This window comes from Melanerpes formicivorus, unplaced genomic scaffold (assembly GCF_026170545.1).
Source record: "Melanerpes formicivorus ecotype bairdi unplaced genomic scaffold, bMelFor1.0.p_v2 SCAF_4, whole genome shotgun sequence".
In the NCBI taxonomy this organism is placed as follows: domain Eukaryota; kingdom Metazoa; phylum Chordata; class Aves; order Piciformes; family Picidae; genus Melanerpes; species Melanerpes formicivorus.
Genome location: NW_027142356.1, coordinates 22,330,731 through 22,342,411, shown reverse-complemented (window position 1 = coordinate 22,342,411; position 11,681 = coordinate 22,330,731).

Sequence of the window (11,681 nt, the reverse complement as noted above, 5' to 3'; positions counted from 1 at the left end):
AAGCTACACCCAATGACATTTTCTGAGAGGTCTCCTGAAATATTTCCTTATACCTAGGTGGCACTCATTTGCACACCCTTGTTTACTTGGTGCCCACAGTGCCTGAAAAGTTCCACTTCTTGCATTTGTCTTCCAAGAAATTCTTATGAAACTATTCCCACCATGTCAATTTACAGCTCTTTAAAATAAGATTCCCCTTCAGGGAATCATTTCCTTGGACAACTAATTGCAACAGCAACCCCTTTTTGACACAATTCATAAATACAAGAATAAAGAAAGGTAACATCAATCTTACTCATCTGAAAATTGCTATTGTGCTTTCCCCCTGCTTTTAAAGTATATAAAATTTGGACAATGCATGACAGATTACTACCTTGAATTTATGCATCTCTGGGAAATACTGCTATCTATCAGGCAATATTAAAACACAGGCCCCTAGAAGTTATTTATATGATTTGCACTTACTGTACATTTATCTTTTTTTCCCCTCAAAAGCTTATCTATGCTTCTAGTTTAGTATATTTATCTATTCTGTCCTTCATCAAAGTGCAAAATGCCAAATTCTGAGCCCTTGAGAAAATGAAGCGCACAAAAAGGGTTAGCCAGGTATCACACAGACAATGCAAGAACATGGTACTAGAATCATGTTCAATACTAAAAAACACTATAATGGATGACCTGGGGAAAAGTTACTTAGGAAGAAAAGACAATTTCTTAAAATCTCTGAAATCTTAGGCTTTGACTGCTTTGCAAGTGTCAACCCTTTTGTAAAGATACAGCTATAACTGAATAAAATCTGTTAACACAAATCCAGTCCATGACAATTCCTATTTCTTTCAAAATGCAGAATTCCTTTCAATATTAATTTCAGCAGTATTCCAGATTGAAGTATAATAAGCATCTGGTACAAAAACCCCCAACTTCTGTGTTCTTTCCCAAACAGTCAAAATGTATTTTACTGTTGGGTTAATCAACCTCTAATAACCAGTGTAGGAAGGGCTGAAATATTCTGAAGGATTTTGGCATAAGCAAGCAAGAATCAAGTCAGACCAAACCAAAGAGTCAGCTTTGAAATCCTTTGGCAACAAAACATAGTTGCTTCCGTAAGAAGCTCTAAATTACCTTTTCTTTTATGGGCTCCCAATTCTGCTAGTTAAGTTCTTAATTTTTGTCACTTGCCATAGCATAGAAAGACTTTGATCATGTGCTAAAGAGTTTTGCAGTAAGTGGGCAGGACTGCAAGAAGCAAGACACAGATTAAGGAGTTTATCCTCAAGAGTCCCTCGCATTTTGATGGGTTGCCTTTTATCCCACAAAGACTGGATTACAACTTTAAAGTCTGTCCTAGCCGTGGGTGGATCACCTCAGGAACACACCAGAGAACAAAGCACATTGCAAAGACACAAACTGCAGGACCTGGCTTAAAACTTTGAGCTCCAATTCAGGGACTCCACCAAAAAAGCAAAAAGAAAAAAAAAGGAACCTGACACTTGTGCCAAGACATCTGACAACCACAGAATTTGAGAGAGCATTCAGTTAACTTCCCTTTTTATCTGTTTGTCCGGCCTCCAGCTTTCCTCTTCAGGGTTTGTTCTTCAGCAGCCACTGTCAAGCAGAGTTATTCCTTGAACTGGAATCTGTTTTGCCTTTACCTTGTGCAAATGACAGGAACCGTTTAACATTTATGGGAATGTAACAAAGAAAAGAATCTGGCTCTGCAGTCCTTAGAGCAGCTTCAATACTGAGGATGCTTTTGCAGTGTTGAAATACACCAAAAGTGAGGAAATCAGAAGATGAAAAAGCATGTCTCAAATAAAAGAAAGAAAACTAAATAAAGGAAGCTGAAGATTTATTTTTTTTTTCCTTTAGTGAAAGCCAGCAGGGAATTACTGAAATTATTCAAGCTACACTGAGCTACATCTTCTATATCTGAATGTGAAACTGCCCAGGACTTTAGTACATTTCCAAAGGCATCTCAACCACTGGCCATTTCTTTTCCCACAGAAAGGCTACTTCTTATTTCTCTAGGTCTACAGTGTCTTCATTAAAGTTGTTTCTGACTCATAAATTTGGGTTCTGAGTAGAGTTTTGTGAAAGTCATAAAATGGTGTATTTATTGTGGAGGGGAGCATAAAATGATGTAATTTTCATGTTGTGAGCACTCTTCCATTTATCTAACAGAACCCACTGAAGCCCTGGAGGAGAACTGGATTCAACTGTATTATTCCCAGATGGCTAAGTTACAGTTTTATACTTAGAGATATTGAAAAGAAAGAAACATTGAGGATGATGCCAAGAAGCAGGAAAAATATTAGAGAGAATTAAAAAAAAAAAAAAAAAGTGGGACTGTGATTTCTCTTTCCTGTATCCTTTCACAGAAATGAGATTCTAGCTTGAAAGCCATTTGGGGAAGGGCACTGTTTGCATCGTGTTTGTATTACACCATTATGACCGGGAGGAATATGAATAGGAAAGCCCAGTTAATTAAACCAGCAACAATCATTTAAAACAACAAATCCTCTAGGCAAGTCCCTGGGAAGAAGATACTACTATTTGGGGTGTTTTCTCCAAAATTTCCACACAAAATGGTGCAGATTCTGGTCTCTAATGCATAACATCCGGTAACTGATCCAGCCCTTGAGCCACATAGGACATTTTGCAGACTTTCTGCAGCCACGAACCTGGGACCCAGCTGCAGTAGTTTCATTTGCACAGGGGCCCTGGATGCTAATCCCTGCAAGCAGGGTGCCACTTTCCTTGTCAACACCTCTTCCCCAAAATAAACTATGAATCTGCCCCTGGAAATCAGCCTGCTCCAAAAAAAAACCCCTACTGATAAGCTTAATGACCTTCCTAGGCTGCAAATGAGATTTAATTCCATTAAAAAGCCAAGGAGCTCTTCCTATCTAACTGTCTATGGTTAAAAATATCTGCGGCTGATCATGAGATATTCCCCCCTAAGAAGCGTGCCTAAAATTCTTCAAATCATTTTTTAAGGTTTCTAAACATATTATTTATAGTTCCTCTCCCAGAATCCTTTGGAGCTGGGATTGTGGCATTAATGGAGCTTGGCTTTACAGAGAGAGACAGGAATAGAAACAATAAAACTTTATAACTTACTAAAATATTTTACAAGTAAGATGCTGTGAAACATCAGGCATCCCTGGAGCACACTGTGGTGTGAAATACCCTGAAGGCCTTATTGTTGCTTCTTGGAGATGACCTACATAACTCACTCGCAGCATCTTTAGTCAGAAAAAACGCATCTTTCCAAGAACTGCTGCAAAACTTTATCAGACCCTATTGAAAATGTTACAGTCTGTATATGTATCTCCCATATACACATCTTTTCTTACTTTCACATCTCTAAAATGGAGTGAGATGGTTCAGCAATGCAAGACAGGGAAAGACAATACGAAAAAGAGGTAGATTTGTGAAAATGGGAGTTTAAATGCCTCTGCCTTTGAATTTTCATTCATTAAGTATGATCATCTTTATTACATTTGAAAATATCATGATGAAAATTGAAGCAAAATATTTTTTAAATATTTGAATTCCTGGGCAAACTTTGAAACAACTCTATTGATCCAAAATTCACATGGAGAAGTGGCAGTTTCAGATAGCCTAATGGATTAAACAGAGCTCTGTAAGTTATGGTGCCTTTAAGAGCACTGAGGTCCATGCCAATACTAACAATCCTGGACACCATCATCTCAGTATATTCTCCCCTGTATTTGCATTCAAGTTTTATGGAACTTTCCCAAACAACAGTATTTGCTTTCTCTGTCCCAATCAAAGTAATTACTTTCTTCAAACACAACTGTGAAGCACCATTAATTCAGAAGTGTTCAGTACATCTTTCCAGTTTCCACATAAAGAACTTCCAACATTATTTAGGGACAACAACCATTACCCAGTCTAGAGCAGGACAAGGCAAGGGGGCCTACAAGAATGCTGGGGAGGGACTTTTTAGCATGTCAGGGAGTGATAGGACTAGGGGGAATGGAATGAAGCTGGAGGTGGGGAGATTCAGACTGGACATGAGGAAGAAGTTCATCACCGCGAGAGTGGTGAAGCCCTGGAATGGGTTGTCCAGGGAGGTGGTTGAGGCCCCATCCCTGGAGGTGTTTAAGATCAGGCTGGATGAGGCTCTGGCCAGCCTGATCTAGTGTGAGGGGTCCCTGCCCATGGCAGGGGGGTTGGAACTAGATGATCCTTGTGGTTCCTTCCAACCCTGACTGATTCTATGATTCTATAAGAACTGATAGCTGGAAGGTGAAGTGTGATAAATTCATATATGAAATGAATTCAAATTCCCTCTTACAAACTGACCAATCAGGCTTGCTTCTGTCACTGGCTTTACTGGAAAATATTCAATAATGCAGAAAAATCTGTGAACAGTAATCCAGAAACATCTCTTCACCAATGACCTCTGGCTCTGTTCTTCCCTTTTTAAAGGTCACCCCTTGCTCCCGCTCTAGTCGTGCTCTTCCCATTGTACTGTTTAGCTATCTGGCAATATACTCTGCAATAGATACATAATGTTGTAATTCTAGAATTAGCTCTTACTTGGCACCGTATCAAATGCTTTTTTGAAACTCAAACACATTAATTCTATTGATCTATCTCAAAGAATGCAAGGCTTGGGCACATGACATACACTGAAACCTCTGTACAATACTGTTGCATCTACATGTCACAATTTTTCCTCCCAAGCTGATTCTAATCTGATGGAGATATTTGAGGGTTGTCTGAATCACTTTATTGTCTCCTTCTTTGCTAGGGAAACTTGATCATGATTTTCTAGTGGCATGCTGTCATCTCTTCCTTGATGAAATCTAAAGGCCATGTCATGCCATGCTGTTTGGCATGTTAACTCCACACACACTTTCCCACAATCCTACCACTAGGACTATTTCTTTCCCCTCTGTTTGTGCATATTAAGATCTTTGAGGCATTTTTTTACTTTATACATAACTCTCCTTTCCTTTCCTGCCCTTACTATTAGCTCTGTCCTGCCCTTCATCCCATGCTCAACATCACAACTAGCTTTGCTGCAAATTAAGGTTAAAAATGCTTTGACTTGAGCAAGGAGAGGTTATTTTTAACCATCTCATTTTTCAGGGTTCCTACTAATTTTCTTCCTTTTTATGAACAAAAAAACTCCAGTATTTGCAATTTTCTTAAGTCTATTCACTGACTTTTTGCAATCCTTACATTATGTCCCTTAAACATTCCTTACTGCACAGTCCATGCCTTGTTTTCTTTGCCCTTGAAAGTCTTTCCTATTCACACAGTTCCTGCTAATGTTCACATCTTTAACTTGACACAATTCTAACCTTCCACAACATTCAGACTACTGGATCCCAATGTCATCACTTCTATATTTATGAAACTTTACTCTTTGAAGTCCGTAATCCTAGAATTTAGCTTACATGACACAAAAGAATATGATCAAAGCTGTCTTGGGTAGTGTAACTATGCCAGTGTGATGTTTCACTTGACCTAATATACTTTGAATTTATCAGCTGGAGCAAAGTATGTGGCTGTACAGCTTCAGATATTCAAATCAGTCTGTTCAGACCTAATATAGTTCTTATGTCTGGCTAAATATAGCTGGGTAATAATTCTTTGTTACCTGTTTCTCCTTCTGAACAGGTTTTGGGCATCGGCGTTGGTGGTTTTTTATTTGGGGTTTTTTTGTCTGTTTGGTTGGGTGTTTTTTTTTTTCCTTCCATATTTTAAAGAAGCCAACCTTTGAGAATACAGCAGGTTTTGTAACCAAAACTAGAAGTAGCTTTTTAAAATCACCCTCTTCCAAAGTGACAGTAATCCAAACCAGCTTTATTTTTCCTGTACCTTCCCATTTCATTACAGCCTATCACATTAATAATAAATGGTGATAACACATCAGCTTTTGCCTTTAGTTCTGCTCTCCTGGACTGCACACATTTATTAGGCACTTGTGTTCTAATTATAACTATTACACTTGCATGAACAGTGGAAATTTCACCATGCTGCAAAGAATCTTTTTGAGAAACACAGAGGAACTTCAGCTGTGGCTGTTCAATCTCATTCAATGTCATACCTGACTTTTCATTACCTACTGCATCATCTACCTGATCACTATTCTTGGTGGCAACGTTCTGTGGTACAATAGTGTTGCAGAATAATTTAGGTCAGAAAAGACCTCTTGAAGTTTGCAATCCAAGCTCCTGCTCAAAGCAGCACAAGTTTCAAAGTTACATGAATTTGATCAGGGCTCCACTTAGTTCTGTAAACCTTCAAATCTCTCATCCATTCCTCTTGTCTCTGTGACTTCTTTCTCACTTACCCCCTCCCTACTCACCTGACTTTTCCTTCCATGTAACAGAAACAGGTTTGAGAAATTACATGTGTCCTCCATGACTTTCTTTGCACTGTCTTCCCCTATCCTTCTTGAGAGACTGACAGAACTCTGCAGAAGATCATCTATCTAGACTGCAAGGTCTTGAAGCATCATCTTCTCACCACTATCTTTGACAGACTCTAGCAGAGAGTTTCTTTTGTACTAAGACCACAAGTGAGCAAAGGAAGCTTTTTTTTTTTTTATTCCTCAGAAGTTATTTCACAGTATCATATCTTCAACAGTAATTCTGTCCCTGGCAGGCAGCACAATGCTGTTTTCTGGATCAGCTGAGCTTGAAGGCCCTCATGTCCTTACATGTCCTGTTTTTTATAGGACACACGTCTCATGCTGCACCAGGGGAGGTTTAGGCTGGATGTTAGGAAGAAGTTCTTCACAGAAAGAGTGATTTGCCATTTGAATGGGCTGCCCAGGGAGGTAGTGGAGTCACCATCACTGGAGGTGTTTAGGAAGAGACTGGATGGGGTGCTTGGTGCCATGGTTTAGTTGATTAGATAGTGCTACGTGGTAAGTTGGACTCGATGATCACAAAGGTCTTTTCCAACCTGGTTAATTCCATTCCATTCCATTCCATTCCATTCCATTCCATTCCATTCCATTCCATTCCATTCCATTCCATTCCATTCCATTCCATTCCATTCCATTCCCTTCTTCTTAACACTAAGTCCTCACTACCAAATCTGCTCCATGTCTGTATGTATCCTTGCTCTTCCCTTCAACTGGAGTTTAGTCCATCTTACCTTGCTGGTCACAAACATTCATTGCTGATACATCTCTGCTTAGATGTACACACAGGTAAGCAGATGTACACACACATTTCAGAGGCATGTAAGCAGCAGTCACTAGATTCTGCTAATTCATAATTACTTTCTCTTTTAGGAAGAATACCCTTTTATTATTATTTGAGACAGGCTTTTTGTAAATTAAGCAGCTCAGCAGGGGATGGGTTAGATGGTATTCTACTGGTTCCTACTACTGCCAGAGCGTCACTGATTTTGCCATGGGATACAATACCAGACACTTTTGTTCATACCTGTAAGCACTGTCATTGCTACAAACCAAAAGAGCTGTAACAAAGGACTGACAGCTCTGTACTCCCCAAAGCACTATCAAGCAGTCTCAACTACGGCAGGCTCTTCCTATGCAGTTCGTGCCTCTAGCAGGCGGGTGAACCTGATGTGCCTTTTACTCGGCGTCATGCTTTAAAATTCAATTATTGAGATGTCCTCTGTGCTCCACCATTTCATCTTTACACTACTTGCAGTAATCAAATTTCCTTGTTGCTTTTTGTTTCTATGGCATAAACATCACTACTTAACTCAATTTAAGTCACAAAATACCTCGTTAAAATCCATCCGGAAACTGTTGGTAAGACAGGCATGTGTTACTAAAGCCTCATTTATATCTAATTATAAGGATGGAACATACCGCATTATTTTAATACAGAACATTCACATCTTGGCTTCACACCTTAACCAATTAGGGATCAGAACCCCCAATCTTCAATTATTAAAAGTTACAAGAAACATACAAGATTTGAAACACTGGAACATTTTAGCTGGATATTGAAAAATTCTGGAGAACAATTGGTTAAGTTCAAATATATCACTGATCAAACACAGTGTATGGTATTCAGCAACAAGGCTACCCCTGACCAAACCTAAAAATTCCAACAACCACTCAACAAACCCCAAATCTTTCCTGTATACCTTAATGTTAACAGTTATTAGGATCATTTTGAAGATTAAATTCTACCCAGCACTTGAGATCAGGTGAAGTGTTCACAAGACAAAGACAAGCAGAGAAATTGCTGTCTGAAGGCATAATTATTCTGTGCATTCAGTAAATGCAGTAATAAATCAGGCAGCACATGGTACAAGGAGGAAACAGTAAGTGACCTTTCTCTTACAGACCTTAGAATCATAGACTCATTAAGGTTGGAAAAGACCTCAAAGATCTTCAAGTCCAACCTGTCACCCAAGACCTCATGACTACTAAACCATGGCACCAAGTGCCATGTCCAATCCCCTCTCAAACACCTCCAGGGATGGTGACTCCACCACCTCCCTGGGAAGCACATTCCAATGGCTAACAACTTTCTCTGTGAAGAACTTGCTCCTCACCTCAAGCCTAAACTTCCCCTGGCACAGCCTGGGACTGTGCTGGTTGCCTGGAAGAAGAGACCAAACCCCTCCTGGCTACAACCACCCTTCAGGTAATTGTAGACAGCAATAAGGTCTCCCCTGAGCCTCCTCTTCTCCAGGCTAAACACTCCCAGCTCCCTCAGCCTCTACTTGTAGGGCTTGTGCTTGAGGCCTCTCACCAGCCTTGTTGCCCTTCTCTGAACATGTTCAAGAGTCTCAATGTCCTTCTTAAATTGAGGGGCCCAGAACTGGACACAGTACTCAAGGTGTGACCTAACCAGTGCTAAGTACAGGGGCAGAATGACTTCCCTGCTCCTGCTGGCCACACTATTCTTGATGCAAACCAGGATGCCACTGGCCTTCTTAGCCACCTGGGCACACTGCTGGCTCATGTTCAGCTGGCTGTCAATCAGTACCCCCAGGTCCCTTTCTATTTAGCTGCTCTCCAGCCACTCTGACCCCAGCCTGTAGCACTGCATGGGGTTGTTTTGACCACATTGCAGCACCTAGCACTTAAGACTTGTTGAATACCACTATGTTGTCTGTCCAGCCTGTCAAGGTCACTCTGGAGAGTCCTTCTACCCTCTAACAGATCAACACCTGCCCCCAACTTGGTGTCATCAGCAAATTTACTGATGATTGACTCAATCCCCTCATCCAGATCATCAATAAAGATATTGAACAGGATGGGGCCCAGCACTGATCCATGGGGGACACCACTAGTGACTGGCTGCCAGCTGGATGTGGCACCATTCCCCACCACTCTCTGGGCTCATGCCTCCAGCCAGTTCCTAACCCAGCACAGAGTGCTGCTGTCCAAGTCATGGGCTGACAGCTTGACCAGCGGTTTGCTGCGGGGAATAGTGTCAAAGGCCTTGCTGACGTCCAGGTAGACTGCACCCACAGCCTGGCCCACATCCACCAGGCAGTCACCTGATCATAGAAGGAGATCAGGTTGGTCAGGCAGGACCTGCCTTTCCGGAATCCATGCTGGCTGAGCCTAATCTCTTGGCTGTCCTTCAGGTGCTATGCGATTTCCCCCAAGATGATCTGCTCCATAATTTTCCCTGCCGCTGAGGTCAGGTTGACAGGCCTGTAGTTTCCAGGTTCCTCCATCTGTCCCCTGTTGTGGATGGGCATCACATTAGCCAGTTTCCAGACTTCTCTAAAAGTCACTCCAAAATAAGCATATAAAGCAAGGCTCGCATCAGTCAAGCATAAAGGAACCTCCAAATCTGCTCACCCCTGCTGGTTCTAGTCTCTTTTCCAGGCTCTTGATTTCCCTTCTTTCAATGCTCCATCCTGCTGGTTTACAGCCCTGCACGCTGGGAAGCCAGCTCTCTCCTGCCAGGGACTCTTGTTACAGTACCAGGGAGACACACATGTTGTCCATTTCTTTCAGGTGCATTTTTTATTCAAGTCCCACAGAAATTGGTGGAAGAAGTCTTGGAGTCTTGGATCAGAACCCAGTATATTCAAACCATTTGAAATTAAATGAACCCTACAGTTTGTCAAAAGGGAGATGCTGGAAATGAGTCTACACCCAGCCAGACAGGGCTTGAGGCAGGAATTTCTGAGGTCAATTCAAGCAGGCTTGACTTGCTATTCATTTCTTATGGTTATAACACCAGTAAGAGCATTTTAGAAACTTCTGAAATTCTCCTTTGAGAATTTTCAGCTAAATGCTGTAGGTGCATATAAATTCCAGGCAAGTATTCCTCTAGGTTAGGCTCTCACAATTAACAGCTTAAGTTCTGTTTTCTAAGACAGCTCATAAGCAGCCTTAGGGAAGGTGAGGAATGTCCAAAATTGTGTTAAATAGTCTAAAGCTACAAAAGGAAGTGTAACATCATTTTCAAGTGGATAATGTGATGTGGACATCAGTTTTGAGTGTAGTTTGTAGAGTGGCAAACCTTTTGGTTTGAACATAATATTGAAAAGATTTGATATTTCTAATTGTAATGAGATTTTCAGCTGACAGTTTGAACACCATGGTGGATCACTTCAGTCCTTTACCATGATTATCTGCATTTTCAGGCCTATGATTTGGCATCAAACGATTCAGTGGGCACAGGATTTGTTTGGGTCAGCCAAGTATTTACACAGTAACAGAGCAGCAATTCTTATTTTTGTGATTAGCATCAGCTAAAGAATTTTGTATTCTCTACATTGCTCAAGTTACACCTATGTGTCAAGAAACAGAACCATTCTGCAGCTCCAGCCTACCCTGATGCCTCTCTGTATTCCTTACAGATGCTCCATCATATTTAATACATTTTAGAAGAAAAGCATCTGTCTTTTTATGAGGAATAGCCCTCATAGCAATGTAAAATGCAAGCCTAAACCAGAAAGTTTTCGAATCTAAGTTTTCCTTTCTGTAAGGCCTCTTTTCTTGTTCTTAGGCATCCACATTTTTTTCCAACATTTAAAAAAATGTTGTATTTAAGGGGGAATTTTTAAAGTATAAAGCCATGCTGGCACAGTCTGCTGCTAGCTGACGTTCTAGTAACAACTTTTGTCATGGGAGCACTTCTTGGCTTAGAGGTCTCACAAAGAGAAGAGTGAAACAGTTCTTCAGGAAACTACACGTCAGTTAAAGAAAACAAGTGACTACATGGCACAGAAAATTGACAGCAACCAAATATAAATTGTAGCAGGAATCATCAGCGCAAGAGACTTAGCAACAAGGGTTCAGTTTCATTTGAACTGTTTATATCTGAAGCTACTTTAGGAACAATTCCGGTCTTCAGCTGAAGACGAAATACAAATGGAATACGGACTTGTGTAGGTAACTAGTGGTTTTAGTACAATTTTAGAAAACAGGTATATATTTTCATAATATCTAAATTATATATCCACTAAAAATATGAGGGCCTTTCCTCTCTGCACAGGAATCTGTTTGAATGTCAATTTGATGATTACTACTGGTAGATGGAATTTTGATATCCATTTGGTAGTGATTTACACCAGTGTTTTCAAGGCTGCCAACAAGCAAATCCAGAAGGCAGGCAGCCAAAATTCCAGAAGAGACAACTGTCTTTTATTTTATAGCTTATGCATTTTGAGCTTAATATGATTTTCCACTAACAAGTTCTGTATCTTCTCCAAAGTGCTAAAACTGGTGTGCAGAA